General features: G+C 53.1%; 1 long non-coding RNA gene across 1 annotated transcript; it reads right to left on the bottom strand.

Annotated features, from left to right (window-relative positions):
• Window positions 1-3137: 3137 nt before the first annotated feature.
• Window positions 3138-10877, bottom strand: LOC128153718 (uncharacterized). The gene is made up of 2 exons (XR_008239073.1): window positions 10790-10877; window positions 3138-3639 (listed from the first exon to the last, which is right to left on the bottom strand). It is a non-coding gene; the product is annotated as an uncharacterized LOC128153718 (long non-coding RNA).
• Between the last annotated feature and the right edge of the window lie 7247 nt (window positions 10878-18124).

Below are 18124 nucleotides of genomic sequence, written 5' to 3'. Positions count from 1 at the left end.
GCCCTGCAGCACCTGGGCACCGGGGAGCCGCAGGTCTCTGCTGTCTCCCACGGTCACGGTGTGTGCAGGGCTGGTGTTAGGAGGACACATGAGAGGCAGAGGCAGAGCAGTCCCTTGGCAGACAGGGGCTGCTTGGTGGAAGCCATCAGAGTAATGGTAGGACAAGAGCAGAATCATGAGCTGACTGGTGACTGCAGACCAGCTTGCTGATTCCCCCTCCTGCCTTCGCCACTTCTCTTCAGACTTAGGGATGAATAGGGGAAAAAGACCCAATTCTTATTGTTCGGACCTAAAATTCATCCTGCAGTCAAGCACAGTGGGAATTTGCAAGCAGGGCTCTGGTTATGCCACTCCCAACGTTCAGCTCTCCCCGTTTTCTCAGTTAAGCCTCTAAAGCTCCGTGCCGAAGGAATGCAGGACCAGACTAGCCCCCGCCTTGCAATCCTCCCTCTGCATCTACTTGGAGCCTTGCCTGGGCTAGGACACGGGTCTGACTCACTGCTTTCAGTGAGGCACAATCAGCTTCTGGCAGGGAATACCCGAAATCGTAAGGCTGGGGCTTGGCAGGTGAGCGTGGGGGAAACTAAACTTCAAGTAGTTTGCTTTCGAATGTGTTTGCAAGTTTGGAGCCTGCACGTAGAGTTGATTAATTGCTGGGGATCTTGGAAGGGTTGTTTTTTTTTTAAATAGTGTTATTTTAAACAAAACTTTGCAGTTCCCCTTTAAAGGAGACATCTGGGCTCAATGTGGCAGGCAGGGAAGAGGCAGTGGGAGCAGAGATGATCACAGGGAGAAATATGCACAGGAAAAACACTGTCACTATGGGGAATTCATGAGGCAGCTCTCCTCTTTGCCAAGCCAGTGTCTGTTTGCAAGGCTCAGACCTGGGCACAGAGCATGCCCATCCTCCTGGCCGCGGCTGTGTCCTGGCTGGCTGATGGCATCGCCCGGTGGGTTCGGCAGGATGGGGGCTCGGCAGGACGGGGGCTTCTTTGGCCAGGGACCCGCTGGGATTTTGGCTCCCGTTTTGCTGCAGGGAGGTGAGCCAAGGTGAGATCCTGCCTCTCTGCGGCTTGCAGGCGAGAATGCTTCAGAGATAAAAAACTGTAACGGCCCTCATGAATAGTTGTGCTATGGATTCACCAGGAACACTCGTATTACTGCCGGGTAGGCAAACAGGAGAAAAATATGGGGGTGATAAACCTTCCCGCCTCAGCTCCTAAAGCATCCTCTGACTCCCTGGAGCTGGGTAGAAATATCTCATCTGTGCAGGTTGCCCCATCAATGTTCTTTATGGGACGTCTTGGGCCTTTCCTGCAGCATCTGGTAGCGGGCGTTGGGAGGAATAGGCGTTTAGGCTAAGTGGAGCTCTGGTCTGGCCCTTTATGGCAGTTCTTAGGCTCCTTTATTATCTGGGCTTTGGGGCAAGTCGAAGCACAGCTGAGACAGAGGAATAAAGCAGGGCTTTTTTATTTATTTGTCTTTTAATGCTCTGCCATATTCACCTTTCAGGAAATTCCCGTCTGCCTCCAAGTGGCAAGCTTCTTTCCTGGGCTCTGCACACCGGCTCCACATGGTTTCATTTTCCTCACCAGCAATAATAAATCTGTTAGTGAAAGCGTCTGCTGGAGGTGTCTGTTCTCCGATAGAAAAGCCTCCATCGCCTACGCAGGATGTCCGTGTCAACAGCTTACAAATCCTGCTCCCGCGCCGGCCCGGGAGGTGAGGGGCTGGGCTCGGGGGGCCCCGGGACGGGGCTGCCTTCCCTGCCGGGATGCCTGTTCGGATTCATCGGCAGAGGGTTCCTTTCAGGGGGAAAAACTCCTCCAACTGACTTCATTAACCCCCTGATCCACTCTGCCCAGGCTGCTGGGAGCTCCTCCTGCGGCCACTGCCCTGAGCCGGGGCACAGGGCGATGCCCTCGGCTGGGTACCGCAGGGGCAAGCACGAACCCGCACCCAGAACAGCAGCCGAAAGCTTTCTTGGGAGCTAAAGCCAATTGCCTAACTTTGTACCATCAGCTGCAAGGTCTCCAAAGCAAGCGTCCCCCAAATAGGGGCCTGGGAAACAGAAAACATTGCCGGGTTCTCCTCATTTTGTCTATCTTCTTAGCTCAGAGAAACATGTATTTTTAGTTAATTGAAGCTGAGATTAACTCATGACCCCGTGACTCTGGGAGATGGCACTTTAATAAAGCTGATAAATAAAAGCTTTCTGATAAAAATCACTTTTTAAAAATGCAACACAATTGTTATCCCTCCCTCCCTGCGCCCCCCCCCGGCTCAGGTGTAGCCTGAGAGTTCCTAAGGGCAAAGATAGGTAAGGAAACAAGTAGGGTTGTTGGTTTTTTCCCCAGCAGAAATTGCCTGTGGTTTGCTCTGAGGCCGGCAGGTGCTCTGAACTGAGGCTCCAGCTTTAAAAAGGACTCCCTGGATTTGAAGAAAACATTGTTATACTTTATTCATGTAGATCTTGTTGACATCTCATGAAAATGATTTTGGCTGTACTCATGGTTAAGTCTGGAAGTAGTGACATACGAGGGTAAATGCTTTTCTCATGCCAAGCAAAGACTGGAAATCTTTGGACTGCCAAAACCCCCTCTTTGCTCTTCCTCTTCCCCAGCCTCCAGCAAAGGCAGTGCAGGGATTTGCCGGGCTGGAATTGCATTTTCTGCATCAGCACCCCCAGCCCAGCAGGGCTTTGCCTGGGCAGAAGGGTGGACCCTCACGTCCCCCCTCCTGGTGATGGGGGGTCCTCGTCTGCAGCGTCCCACGTTAGAACCAGCTCTGTGGGTGCGTTGCTTTGGGGATGGCGGGACGGTGATGACCGAGCAGCAGTGCCATGGGTCTCCCACAGGAGCAGGGCACAGGTTCCTCCTGGCTGCAGACGGAGCCCAGCGCTCAGGGATACACAGCTCTGACTGCCTTCGTCCCCTCCTCCTCCTCTTCCTCCTCCCAGCTGCTTGGTGCTTTTTCCCAGCTGATGCTCTTTTCTCTGGGCTCTCCCAACCGTCCCCTTTTCCAAATCTACACCTGTGTTACAGCTGAACTTCTGCTGGGATGCCCACAGAGGGCTGACTTTACAAACCAGCCCACGGTGTTATCCTTCCCTCTGCTCTGGGTTTTGCTGATCCATCTTGTATAACCAGAGAGCTCTTCTGGGGAAAGGAGCCATTTTTATTTCACTTCTTATACTACCCTGAGTACATTTCTGCTGGCATGAAACAAGTTCCACGTGGAAGATAATTAACGTGGCACAAGAGCTGCGCCGGGAACTATACAGACACACCAAAGGAACGAAGCCATTACCCCAAAGCTGCCTTGGAGTAGGAAAATGTTCATTAACAAGAAAAACTGTCATCAGCAGTGTGTAAAGGTGTTTGTCCTGCCTTATGGCAGGAGAGTGAAGGAAAGAAGGAATACTTAGGGGGACTATTTTAACCATCCCTCCAGATACAGAGGATCACAGCTGTGATCCAGCTGCCCAGCTCCATACAGATGAACCTGACACATAACTTAAGGTTTCCTAAGACCCCTGGCTCTGTGGCCCTCCAGTGCTGCTGGAGGGGCGGTGGGGATGAGCAGAACGGTTGTTCCTGGGGATGATGAATCCTGCTGTCCACGTCCCCACTGCTGCGCCTGCGGAAAGATAAGCAGCAGATAAGAGAAGTTGTTTTCTAACAGCACAGATCAATATTTATTATAATGAAAAGGAGAGATTGATATCAGAAAGGGTGATAATAATGAAAAAAAAAACAAGTCTAAACTTATTATTTGTATGTATGGTCCAGGATGAAAAAAAAATCCCCAAACACAGCCTTTGTTGATTTCTTTTGCTTTGTAGAAACAGATTCCTCTGATATTCTCACTTAGATTTTCCCAGGCACCCTGCTGAGGTTTTGATGTTTGACTTGCATCAAGAATATTGAGCATGAAATCTAAACATTACTTCTGGTGACAGCTGATGGAGACACAGAGTGAGGGATAATGGGGGGCAGAGAGGGGGCCCATACCATACCCCGGGGGGAGCAGAAGCACCTGGATGAAGAACAGTGGCATGAGGACCGGGGAGACATGGAGCTGTGGTAGGGCAGAGCATCAACGAGATCCATATCTCGAATGATCTTTGAGGTTGTCTTTTTTATATTAGGGTTGCAGACATCAGAGGCCCAAGTCCTGGGCTCTGCTACCGGCTTTGTTGTCAGCCTGCTGGGCAGGACTGTGTCCTGTGGAGGTGGGAGCCCATCAGTTAGGGGATGGTAGGAGGGAAGGAGGAATGAGTTGTGGATCAGCTTCTTTCCCCAGCTTGTACCTGGTGTCCCTTCCTTTGGCCAGGGTGGCTGGGAATAATGTTTGGCTGTCAAAGCAGTAATAACATAAAGCCAGACTGTTTTCACGTCAAGACCCACAAGAACCAGACCTGGGGTTCTTCTGCTGTGGGCTGGTCTGATGACTTGTGCTCAGGTCTTATTAATATGTGAACAACAGACAACTTCACCCAGCCATTATGTTGCGTGGTCACTTCCCAGACCCAGATCGGGCAGAGTGCTTTCCTGAATCCGGACCTCGTGAGGCAAGAGGGCTGCTGGTGGAGAACCATTTTGGAGAGTAGTTCCCAGCCTGTGGAAAGACCTCCCCAAAATCTGAGACCATCACAAACCTGAGCACCTTCTCACCAGCGGTGACTTCTTAGAGTGCAACTTCTCGAACTACATCCTCGGCATACATGTTTAAAGCAGAATTATATGAAATCAAGTGCTTTGGTACATGTGAATCTTCTCATAGGGTGAAGATGAGGGAGCATATGCAGAGCTTTGCTTATCAGCTGCTGGAAGGCTCCTAGACAGGAGGGTGAAGGCAAGACCCCATGTGAGAGCAGGCAGTGCTGTAAAGGAGACCCCTATATAGAAGGCAGCAGTTTTCTGGGTAATCTGTTGGGGAGGATGGGGAAACTCAGAGGTAGAAGGAACAAGGCAGCCCTCGGGACAGTGTTGTGTGAATGCGACTGAGAGGATGCTCGGGCAAGTCACTGTCACTGTGCCAGTTCCCTGAGCTCCTGCTCCCCAAATTCCTGCTGTTTGCACCGGTCGGCAGTGAGGGAGAGCAGGGACCAGTCAGGAAGGAGATGCCTGCTTAATAAGGCAAGCACTAGCAAGAATGGAATGCTTTCTGATTAATCAATAAGTTAAATTACTGTTCATTAAATCTCCACAATTCTTGTCTGTCTGTAATGGCAGCCATTAACTAATTGATTCTTCTGTGTACTCTACCTGGTCTCTTCTGGTGCTGTTTTCAGTGACACACATGCTGTCTCCTGTTGCCTGTCTTGTGTGTACTCATTTAGCCATGTCCGTCCTCTCCAGGGGCACTTCTGAGAATAAACAATATTTTGGCCTCAGGAGCCTCACAGCTAATCAAAGCTGGGATTTGGGTCCGACTCCTGGAACATGCTGATAAATGGCACTTTCGGATGATTCAATTAGCCTCCTGCCCCCTATGGAGTCATTACCATGCCTTCCCATCACTGCACTCGTTTGCTGGGTTCCTTCACTCCAGGGTACCGGGAGGGGTTTCCCACTGTCCCCCCCGGCCCCAGCTTCTCTCCTCTCCAGATTTCCCAAACCTACCGCCTGTAACTGCACTTTGTGGCAGCGTTTCTTGCTTTGCATATTTCATCCCCATTCAATTTACTCTTCTGAAATGCTTTAAAGCTCCAAAGTTTGCTCCTTCAAAGAACTTGAAGCTTCCCTCTCTTTCTCAGAGATTAATTATAGCTTCAAACACCTGCAGTAACTTTCTTCAATTACTGTATTCCTGCTCAGTAACTTCTTGAGGATTAAAAGTTCCCCTGCCTTTTGCTTGACAATATCTTGCATTGAGCTGGGCCCTCACTCCACCGGCAGTTGCAGCTGAAAGCTTCATAAAGTCAGGTTAATCTGATTAAAAACCTGCAGTGTGAAGAGAAGGGCTATTTTATTGTCTCGCAAGGATCCTAGCCCATGTATAGTTTACAAGCGGAAAGGGTTATTTGCCTGCAATCTTGAAGTGGATCTGAAAGTCAAATGCTTTATTCCTGCTCACACATCATCACCTAAGTGCCAATTTTTGCTCTTCATCTCATAAGTCACAGCTTCCCTGGGCCAGGCAGGATTGTGGCAGGCGGTAAATGGTTCAAGAATGTGAGAGTTGATCCAGGGGCTTCTGCACGAGAAGCTGCTGGGGAAAGATGTGCGACACATCAGCATCACAGCACCGTCTCCTCCAGATGCTCTTCAGGGAATAGTTGGCATTTATGTTTATTACAAAAGACAATGCCACTGATCTGTACGAGGCACAGCTCTATTGAGTTAGAAATCTCCATTGTTACGTGGTCCTTTTTTGATATCATTGCACGTATCACTCAGAATTGCCCCTCCGGGCTGCCTGCAAGTGCCACGGCACCCAGCTCTGCAGCGAGCCCAAGCGGACATTTGAAAACCCAACATTTCCCAAACCAGCTGTTTGTTTCCCCAGTAACAGAATTAGCTGCCAAGCCCTGGCTCGGGGAGGGGAGCTGGAGATGAAGTGAACCCACAGAGCCGGGCTCACGGCTGCCATCCCCTTTCTGTGGGGAGAGACCCTGCCTGGCACTGGGATGCTTCCCAGCAGGGAGAGAGGCACGGCTGAAGGCTGCGGTTTAGTGGTGGCCAGAGGAAGGACCTGCTTTGGAGCAAACCAGCCTGGCAAGAGGTGGAAAAGGGGATGAAAAAGACTGGTCATGGGAATGAAACCCAAAGGGCCAGAGCAGGTAGACTTGGATCACTTGGAGCAAGACAGGACCGATGCTTGTCACCCTGTTTCATCCGACCTCGGGTGTGCAGAAACCTGGAGGGTCACCCGTGTGTGTCAAAGTCTTCTTCCCATGACGAGGCCAGGCCAGGGTCTTGGTACCTGCCCGGCACGGTCCCCAAGGTGGGACCAGCCCCTGCATCAGTCATCTCCAGCGAAGCTGAGCTCTGCAGAGCCTGCTGGGCAGTGGAGGCGGTTAGGTGGCCAGCGTGCCCTGACAAGGGGAAAATCCTCTGCTGGCCCCTACAGACAAAATCCTACGGGACGTGCACTCCTTCACACCGCCGGCGGGCACGGCCGGGCTCGCTGAAGATGACACAGGGCACGCTTCACACCGGGGGTGCAGCTCTGCCCCCTCCCCGCTGCCTGCGGGAGGATGGACGGCAGCCCGAGGCACATCCTCGGCTGGAGCTCGCTCCCCGCTTTGGTGACTTTTCGCTTTCACGGGGGTGAATCTGAAGTGCACGGCGTTTTTCTTCCCCGTCCAGGCACTGAAAGAGACCTGGAACTAATTGACTGATATTTGCAGAGACAGCGAGATAATAACATTGACTGACAAAATGCTTGTTTCTCTCCCTCTTTTTTTTTTTTTTTATTTCTGCAAAGTTAATACAGTATTCAGTGAACTTTCCCTAGAGGATGAACCACTGAGTCATCTGGGTCAGTTTGTTTGGGCTATGTGGCCCAGCGCATCATTTGTGTTGTGAAGATGAACCCCCAAGCTGTTTCTGGTGAAGGGAGGATGAAATTTATATCATCCCAATGAACTAATTCTCTTATCTGCGTTGTCTGCTCAGCATCTAATGAACTAATGAAATATGCAACAATCCAGCTATAGAACAGACCTCACTTTTAAATTAGCACTAATTAGAGATAATTATCTTGGCTGGTTTGATGTTTCTATGTAATGAGCCTGGGTTTTCTTTTGTTAAGAATTGGTGTGGTCAAATATATGAAACGGCACACTGAATTTCCACAAGTGCCTTTTATTCCTGACTTATTTTAACATCTCCAAGAGACCCGCTCTTCCTTTTGATGCTGTTTCCTTTGGCTGTCTTGTCGATGCCCTTTCTTGATGTTGGGAGGGATGTAATGTAACAGCCAGGTAAAACATTGCAATCCCTGCAGCTCCTGCCCTCCCATCCCCTGTTCTTGCTCTCTCCACAATGCAGTACTGGGGAAGGGGTAGGACCAACATACAGCCCCTGCTGGCAGCTGGTGCTTGAGCATCCGCAAGCAGTGGCACAGGCGGTCAAAGCCTCCCTGTCCCTGTCCCCTTCCCAAGCAGAAGGACCGAGGACAACCTGAGCAGCTTGGCAGAGTGGGATGCAGCAACCGGCAAGCTTGCTGCATGATTCACGCTCCAAACACAAATGTAAGGAGGACTCCCGGAGCTCCCTTAAAAACTACCATCTCCCATCTGTCCTCTCGTCGTGTAGGTGATGTAGCCTCTCTATGCAGCCGTCTGCTATCGCTCAGATGCACTGTGCTCGCTCTGTCTGTCTTGCTGCTGCCTCCGAATACCCCCATCACTGCACGCTGGTGCTGCTGTCTGTACGGTTAATACGACACGGCACTATCTCTACATCTCTCACCGGGCTTTTCTAGAGTATCAAAGCGATCAATCACACACAGCCAGATTACCTTTCTTATCTGTGCTGGTTTTGGCTGGCATAGAGTTAATTTTTTTCATAGTAGCTAGTATGGGGCTATGTTCTCACTTTTACCCTTCCAATTCTCTCCCCCATCCCACCGGTGGGGAGTAGAGCAAGTGGCTGGGTGGTGCTTAGTTGTCGGCTGGGGTTAAACCACGACACTGTCCTATAATCAGTAATTTGCCATGGATCCCTCATTTTTCAAGGGAATTTTAACAGCCTGGCTGGTGACAAGCTGCCAGGGCAAAATGCTGTAATGTGAGATAAAATTACACATCCCTCTATCGCAGAGCAAGGCACCCTTTCTTCCCGCTCCTCTGCTCCATGCTCCCATAACCAGGGGTGCTGCAGGGCCATGGGAGCCGTGCAGGACATGAGGCAGGACAGCCCGGCATCGCAGTGCCACCTACTCAGCCCCAGGCTGCTGCCTGCACCCTGCCAAATAATTCTGTCAGTGCCTGTTTTATGGGTCCGAAATGGGAAAAAGTGAAAGGTGCTCTTTGCGTTTCGTTAGCGGGGAATAGGTGCTAGTCATAAAACAACTTGTGCTTATTCCCCACTAACGAAACTGTGCGTCCACCCCCCCAGGTCCCCCTCTCCCCACGGCACGGCCAAGCCGGGGCTCGGCCGGCGCTGCGTTTCCCTCCCCATCTCACACGGGGAGCACAGCAAACACCGCGCGCTTTCCCGTCGCTTAATTGGAACGATGCCGCGCGGTCCCCTGGCACCCAACGGCGGGCCGGCGGTGGCAGGCAGCCAGGGTAATTATGGCTGAACGGTCCTCTCCGAGTCCCCGAAGAGTCTTTACGAATCATCGGGTAACGGCTATAGTTCAAGAGGCCGTGGTCTTTGGGGAGCCGGTGTAATTACTGAGATGGTTAAGCCCTCTCTGGCAGTGCTTGGTCATGCTTCCCCCGGCTGCCGTGGGGACGAGGAGGGCTGGCAGGCAGCGGGCAGCGGCAGCTCCCTGCCCACGGGCACAACGACCCACTGCCGGTGCTCCAGCCCACGGGTGATGGGAGGCAGCAGTGGGGCAGGGGGCCAAATGTGGGCCGGGGGCTGTTGTCCCTGCAAGAGCTGCAAAAGCAGCAGCGGGGCAGCCCTGGAGAGCTTTGGGCTGGGGAGGGAGCGGAGAGGAGGGGGCTCAAGCTCAGGGCTCAGCCACTCGCCACCTTGCACCCCACCGGCACAGCAACACCTCCCTCCTTATTGACAGCGATTATTTCCCTTTCCCATTTATTCTGATTAACACTTGGAGGTTGTGCTGGATCAAGTATTGGCTTCTGCTAAACATTTTTATAAACACGCACACACATATTTATCTATATATCTCGCATATATACATAGAGATTTTTCCACACTCGCACACTTCCCAGACTTTCTTTCTAGCCCAGTATGGGCCCAAAACAGAACCAGTGCTCAAGGGACCTGCACGCTACTCATTTGTGGCCAGTGAGAAGAGCGCAAAGCCAAGGGGCTGGTTTCTCTGCTGGTAAGATGGAGCCAGTGGAGCTCATGGTAATTTATATCCGCTGGCCCTTGCTCTTGTGTTAGCTTGGCCCTGGGCTCCCCAAGGCATGAAAAGGTCTCATAAATCCTAAAGCTGACAGAGGGCTGTTTGGCTTCGCTGGATTCTGCAGAAACTAAATGTGCCATCTAAGGTAGTACTGTGTACCCTGTGGCCACAGAAAAATGATCTTGGCTGAATTTCCATTAAACCACTCAGCAAGCAAGAGCAAGTGATTTGGGGCCATCCAGGGCTGATCGCAGGGTGCTGGGAGGCAGTCAGGGCTCTGCAGAGCAAGTGTGCCAGTGCTTGTAAAGAGAAGAGGATTTTGCAGCTTCTTACACCGCACGAACCAAGGCAGGGCTGGGGGGGAGCTGCAGGAACCCCTGGGACCGACTCCTTTGCAGCAGCGAGTGCAAGATGAAGCTCATTGCTGTGTATCTCAAACCCGAACCTCACTGCTCTCATTCAAGGAGACCACAGCAACATGAGACATGAGAGCATACAAGCCCTGAGGCCACAAGGCACCTTACGAGAAGTACATGCACTTATGAGAGGAACAAGACCCTGCAGGGTAAAGCAAAGCAAAGCAAAGCAGAAAGTCTTAGGCTGCTCGGAGGCTGCGCACAAACCCAGTAACTCCCCTGCCCCTTTACTCCTCTCAGCAAAACAGCAGAGATGCAAGACTTGGAGCAGCCTGGCCTGTTCTTCCTCGGGCAGGAGGGTGGGAGGAAGGGCAACGGCCTAACAGACAAACAGGTTTCAGGCAGCGAGAAAGCAAAGACATCAGAAGCATCACCTAAAGCAGCAGAAGGCTCAGGCTGCGCAGCAGCTTCTTCCTCCTGCTCCACTTTGCAGACAGGTGCTTTCTGCCACCACAGCCCCAGCAGTCGCATCGGTCACCTCGTCTGTGTCCCCTGTCGCACAGAGCTGGATTTGCAACAACAGGTTTCTGAAAGCGTCAAAATGCAGCAGTTCCGACATCCCCTGGGATTGCCCCCCCCCCCCCCCCCATAACTGGGAGAAACCCAGACTTGAGCTCTGAGCTCCTCCGAGGCCCCTGTCTGGAGCCATCATGGACAAGCCTGGCTGGGGGCACCTAAGGAAGATGCTTTGGCCTGTGACCACAACATCTGCCCAAACCTCTGCTGGCTGGTCCTGAGCTGGGCTGGGCTGCCAGGAGGGGAGGAGAAGTGCGGACTACAATTGAAATGCTTTTTTTTTGGTCACAGGTCAGTGAAAATCCTGCAAGTCCAACCTTTGCACCTCTATCAGTTTTGCCCCATCCCTGGCACTGACCAACACCCAGGCACCCGCCAGTGCAGAGGGGCCGTTACAGAGCAGCAGTCGGCAGAGGACAGCATCCCCCCCCCCGCCGTGTGCAGGGACAGCATCCCTGGTGCCTCGGGTAGAGACCGCAGGTGAGCCCCTGGGCTGGAGAGCCCTGGCAGAGGCCGACCCGTGCCCCGCTCCCCTCCTGGGCCTCCTGAAGTTGCAGCCCTAGTTTCTACCTGAACTGATTTTTTTTTTTCTTTTTTTAAATCTCTCTCAAATGTGATATGATAAGGGGTGAAGCAAGCCCCCTCCGTGATCTACTTCATGGAGGGGCACCTTTCCCTCTGACCGTCTCACCTCCTTGAGAACTCTATTACCTGAAAGACTGTTTCAGGGGAATTTATTCTTCATGAAAGAAATTGCAATAGCAAATTAGCACTGTCTTCAGACCGATCCAGAGCAGGCCCCAAGTGAGCATCTGAAGCTGAGGCCAAGGAGGTGCAGATATTATGTCCAAGCTGGAGACTGTCACAGGCTGCTCCGGATGCTATAGTCCCTCGGTCCCAGCACATCAGACCTGGGCAGCAGCCTCCACCCCCCCCCCCCCCCCCCCATGCAGCCTGCCTCCCACCCAGGCAGCTGGGTCCCCAGAGCCCCAAAGGCAGGGCAGGCAGCAAAGCCACGCTCCTTCCCTTTCTTGCCTGTGCGACATCTTTGCTGCTGTCACTAGATGCGTAAGGGTAAGTGAGAACCCGCACTAAGCTCCTGGGAACGGTCAGGATTGTCTGTCATCATTGTTTGCAAAGCTATTTGGAGAATAGCTTGTTCCCGTAGGGAGCAAAGTCAACACTCCCGCTATCTTTGAGATCTCTGGCTCTAGAGACAGGGATTTTACCTTTCAAAGTGAAAAACAAAGCAGCATTCATGGCCGCGGTAATTGCTTCCGATGCCATCTGAGCTGTGAATAACACGAGAGGAGATTTAAGGCACCTTTCGGAGTCCCCCCTCCACCGCCCAGCCCCACCTGTAGCATCTCCCCGCCGCAGCCCCCTCCCAGTGAAAGCTGACGGGCGACCCAGCAGGACCCCCCGGCCCGTGTCAGACACCGGCGGTCGGTCCTCTCCCGTCCGACCCCAGGCAGGAGCAGGCTGGGCCGTGCCTACCGCTGTCCCTGGCACCGGGGACAGCCCTGGGGTGCTCCCCTCCTCCAGAGCTCGGCATCTCCGGGTGAAGAGGGGAGATGCCTTTGCTCACCTTAGAGGTGGGGAGGACTCCTCCACCGCTGGCTCCTCGAGACCCCCCCACTGAAGGGTTAAACACCCCTGGCACAAAGGTGTCCCCGTCACCCACCTTCAGAAGAGGCTGCTCTCTTCCACTAGTTTTCCAGGAGGGATAGATCTCAAAGGCTGAAGTAAAAATACTTCGCTCAAAAAAGCATAGCTAAAACCTGACGGGGTCGTAGGACAAAGACTTGGGGAACAGGACTGGCTGGGGACGGGACACCAACCCTCCGTTTCTTTCAGAGCACGAGTTTTACGTTGCGGTGAGGCCCCAGGAGCGACCGATTCCCACAGACACGTTGTCCCCAGCTCTGCAGGGTCTCTGCCCACCCTCCCCTGCCACCCAGGCAGCCCCTCACCGCCCTGTCGGGGCGGTTGGCCGGGCAGAGCGGGGCTCCAGGACCTGCCAGCCTGCTCTTCCCTCCGCACATCAAAGGGACAAGTGTCACCCGCAGCCGTAACCAGCAGCAAATCGGTGCCGGTTTGTGTACAGAACGGCTGTCTTGTACCGGCAGACGCCACTGCCGCTGTCAGCGCCGACGGGCCCCTTGTCGGGATTTGCATTTCAGAAGGAACCCGCAGCCGGGTGCGATGTTGCACATCTCCTCCGCTCGTCACATTTGCATACAGCTCGCAGCGAGGAGCATCATCCCCATCCCTCCCCGCCTGGCAGGTCTGGTTGTGCTGGGCTCGTTTGTTCCTTAGCGTGTTGTGCCGGTGCCTTGCTCTTGCCCCCGCTCCGCTTCCCGGCTCTACGCCACCGAGCAGCAAGGTAAAGTGACCCCTCTGTGGCTTTACGGAAACTTGCAGGAATTTAACTCGCTGGGTCCATCTTTGATAGCAGGTGATAGGAACTAAATGTGACACAGTGCCTTCATCACAGCGCCTGCGGGTCCCATTTCAAGGCTGGTGAAGGAATAGCAAAAGTCCATCCCAGAGTTTTAGTCACGGAAAATAATCAAAGAGCAAACTTCGGGATGTGTCTTTCCTTGTCCTGCTCCTTCCTCCACGAGGGAAGATTTCTAGAGGCTTCAGTGCCCCCAGTAAAGGACCCACCCGCCCCAGCAGCGCCTTATCCAGGCAGGAGCATCCTGCCTGGCGCTGGGTACTCAGCCCGCACAGCCTTGATGGTGCCAGGGCAGCAGCTGCAGAGCACGGGTTCAAGGATCCCTCTCCCTGCATTAGAGCTCTGTAAACAAGCCTGCACTCGGAGAAGAAAAACTGGCAGGTCTCCTGCTTTTAGTAAACAAGCTGTCAGTTCACCGCATCCCCCCACCACACATGATCCTCGCTGCATCCATCTTCCCTGATCGCTTGGCACATTTTCTCCTAACCAAGGGGCGATTTGATTTTGTGGAAGGAGAGGGAGCCATTTTCTTAGGTGATTGTACCTCAGATAGAAACCTTCCCTTTGAGCTGGGCCATCCAGGAGAATAATCTCACTCCCCTAGCCGTGCCTCGAGCAGCACAGCAATGTTATCCAGCAATTTCCTTTGGCATCAAAGCTGAAAGCGAGCACGTCACCCAGAGTTAACAACATCACAGCAGCATGGATATTCACCTCTCGCAGAGTGATAGGAAGTGGAATTGATTGCAAGAGATCAGACACCGAGACTCTCATTAACTTCTGCTAACACCTGAGTGGCTGACAGGCACTTGCCTTTTTGGATTATCTTCTGCACATTTCCAGCCAGTGACCCTGGGTCCGCTCCAGCCCCTGTTTACTTAATAACATGCAGCGTTACCAGCATGGCAGCTCAGACCCGTCTGCACCACGCTCCCACCGGAGCATCCAACCCCTGGAGCATATCTGAGCGGCGTTGCAGCACTGCAGATCCGCTCTGTGCCGTGCCTCCCATCCGCCTCCCCCCGCACCCTGCTAGCCATAACACGGGGGGAGAGGATGCTCTCTCCCCCCTCAGGAAACATTTCCCTCTGAGCAGCTGGAAAAGCCGAGGCAGAGGCAGCCTGAGCCCAGCAGCTGTCCCGATGATGATGTCAGGCTGAATTTGCACACAGCTGGGGAGGATCTCTAAGGCATGACCTTTCTGGACACGCCGGAGCATCTGACGTTATGAAGTAATGGGTAAAACTCCCATGGACACCGACACACATGGGCAGCTGTGCCTTTTGCACGAACCCCGTACTACAGAGCAAGCCAGCCAAGTGGTGCAACACACATCTGAGAGGAGGGGTGCCGAGGAGGGGATCCCAGCTGCCACACCAGTTTCCCACCTCTGGCGCCGAGCCCCACAGCAATTTATAGTGTCCAAAACTGGAGGTTTCTCTGTACAGGACCCTCCTGGCTGGCTGTGAGCTGGTGCATCCTTTCAAGCCCACCCCACAACACTGGCAGGCTGTGAGGCCGGAGCTCAGGGTTGCAAAACCCAAATGAGAGGGAGCTTTAAAGCACAGAGGAGGTGGCACGAGCGGAGCAGGACACGGGGAGCACAGGCCTGGTTTGCAGAAAGGCATCGCCGGGTTTGCAGGGAAGAGCATCACTGCTTCAGCCCCAGCACGTGGCCAGCGAGCGAGGCTATTTCCAGCCCTGCCGCACGGCTCCCTCCTGCCTCACCTCCGAGAGTGGTAACACAACCTTTGGGGAACGTGGCAGGTGCTCTTTAATCTCGCCCACTGACAGCTTGCTGACAAGAAGCTTTTTTCCTCAAAACCTTTTGTCTTGTCTTTTCTTCTGGTAGGGTTTGATATCCCTCTCCCCGCTGTCACGGCCGCTCCAGGCTCCTCTCCACCTGCCCTGTCACAGCCTCCTTTAAGAGGAGCAGCGGGTTAACCTCATTAAGAGCCTCACACCTCCCTCCTCAATCCAGCTCTGTACTTTTCTGAAGCCAGGTTATGATTACAGGGCACCCTTGAAAGGTGGACTGACATAGCCTGTGAAGAGGAAGATGCTCTGTGCAGCCGGTGCACCCCTCTGGGCACAAAACTCCCAAAGGTGCTGCTGCCAAAGACAGAGCATCTGCACCCCTGATGAGGATCCTTCCACCCACCCTCTGTCTGACTGCACCAGAGGGATCAGCTTGGAAATAGGAGAATTGCCCCACTTTTCATTGCTTTTTCCCCCTTTCATTCCCTCCACATGCTGCTGTTACTAACTCAGCAAAGAAACAAACCTCCCATGGGAGCTGCACCCTCCTGCCCACAAGCAAAGCCAAAGCTTTGCTGGCAGCAGAGCTGGCCACAAATTCACCACGTCACCTGGAGCGCTTGGGGAGGACAGCAAGCATGGGGACGCAGTGCCAGGCACAGCAGAGGAGCTGAGCCCGTGGGAGCTGGCACCATGCCCACCCATGCCGGTGGCCCCGTGGCTTAAGAGTGGGGCCCACTGGAAGAGGAAGAAAGCAAGAAAACAAGATGCTGGAATATCATAAAAGGGCAATGGGTTTTCATTATTCTAACATAGAGGTGCCTCCTTTTAAGAAAAAAAAAGCATCAAATTCCTATCTTCTAAACAACAGCAGAGAGGAGACACAGCAAGTAAGTTCCTCTTCCCTTGTTCACAACATCTGTCTCAGATCGTCCTGCTAATTTCAAGTTACTACAAACTCCTTTAATTCCCTGCCAGGGCTTTCAAAAATAATTTTTTTTTAAACCACAGGCTAGCCAGCTCCACAGCCTTGAATTAGATGTGCAAGTGAGCAACGAGAACAGAAATAAAAAAAAAGAAAAAGAAAGGTCAGGCTGTGTTTCACAATGGACACGAGCTACTGCCCAGCAGGAAGGAAGATGGGGAGACAGTCCCCTCCACGGAAGCACTCCCCCAGCCTGCCCAACCCCCTGAGGCTCCAGGGGGTAACAGGGCAGGGGGAATAACTGGTGGAAAGCCCACCTCCTCCCCAGCACAGCACCTGCTGGACACAAGCCAGAGCTTGGCAGGGTGAAGGGGAAGCAGCCTTGGTACTGTGCTGATCCCCCCGCACAGCAGCTCGGGGTTAAAGATGTGCTGGTCTTGCCCAGGCTGGCTTAGCCAGACCTTCCCAGCCCCAGCCTTCCTCCTCTGCAGCAACCCCAGCATCTGTCTGAGTCTCCCTTTTCCCAGAGACCCACTCTGCACCCACTCACACATAAACAGTCCCAGCTGGTCCCAGGCATGTCTCAGCAGGAGGTTTTAATCTCCTAATTGGCATATCCCGACGGAAAAGCATTTAGAAAGATACTGGTGCTCTCAGGAGGTTCTTCTCCCATGAAACAGCTTCAATGGTGCACGTACTGGCAGTGCCTGCGCTTTGTCCTGCAGTGCAGGTCAGGCTGTCTCCACTCACGCCAGTGGGGCTGGTCCAGGGGAGAAGCAGGGCCCGTATCCCTGGGGAGCAGAGGATGCGAGAGGCTGGCATGAGAGCTTTGAGGGGCAGAGCAACAGTGAGCAGAGGAAAAAGGGTTCTGATTTTATCTGCAGGTAGCACAAAGCTGCAGTAATGCCAAGGACAGTGGTGAGGGGGACAGGAACCGAGATCAGGTGGAGGATGTTCTCCAAGTCCCATGGTCCATCAGGGTGGCTGAGAAGCGGGACACAAAACGGGGAAATGACCAAACTTTGGCAGCAAATGCACCTGCAGGAACATTACCCCAGTCCCCGCACTTTCTTGTCTGTCTGGGAGCAGAAGCAAAGGCTGAAAAATACAGGGGGGCTCAAAGCTCCTGTAAATCAGCATCGCTGACTATAGTAAATTTACACTGATTTATGCCTGTGAAAGATCTGCCTGGAGAGGAAAAGCTGTGCTTTCTGTTTCTGGACAGGAACAAATTGAAGAAAAGCGCAACCAGAAAAGCTGGGGTGGAACAACCAGTTCTCTGAAGATCCCCCTCCTCATCCTCCCCATCGGCCTCTGTACGTGGAGCCCTTTGGAAGAGTCGCCCACGGCAGCACCAGCTCGGGGCCCTGCAAGCAGAGAGCTTCTTCCCCTCTGCAGACCCCGCATCCCTTCCTATATCTGGGATCTGAGGCTTAAATAAATATGTGACTATGTAAATAAATATGAAGTGTGTAGCTTGAGAGGCAGGTTAATGGCTGGGGAAGCCAGGCTTGACCTCGGTGACATTTCAAATTAGTTCTGCTGCGCTGGGCTGGTGCTTTGAAGGGATTTGCGCTTGGGCTGGATATGGTAAGAAATGTTAAAATTCATCATGTGAAGAGGCTCTTCAGAGCTTCCTTCCTCCTGGGGAGAGACCTCCACCTCCTCTGGCATCCTGGGGCGAATCTCCAAGCCCAGGAGGTGCCAGGGAAGGTGGGCAGCTCAGAGGTGGGCCTGCACGTTGCTCTTACTCTAATGTAGCACCCAGAGATGTGGGGATGGGCAGGTGGGGAGCAGGTGTGGAGCATCGCCCCTGGGACATCAGCCCTGTGGTGGCTGCTGAGCTGGCGCAGCTGGATCCTCTCCTGCTTCAGGTGGATCACTCGGGCATTGGGGCAAGTATGTAATATATCCACACATGTACGTTATATAGAGATACGCCTGCGTGTGTGTGATATATATATATACATATGCATGCACAGAGATAAAATGCATTAGAAGTGGGCAGAGAATATATTACTAGTGCTTAATACATGCACTGAAAGGCAA

This window comes from Harpia harpyja, chromosome 18, assembly GCF_026419915.1.
Source record: "Harpia harpyja isolate bHarHar1 chromosome 18, bHarHar1 primary haplotype, whole genome shotgun sequence".
Classification (NCBI taxonomy): Eukaryota; Metazoa; Chordata; class Aves; order Accipitriformes; family Accipitridae; genus Harpia; species Harpia harpyja.
The sequence above is the reverse complement of the archived record's forward strand: the minus strand, read 5'-3'. Positions and strand labels throughout refer to the sequence as shown.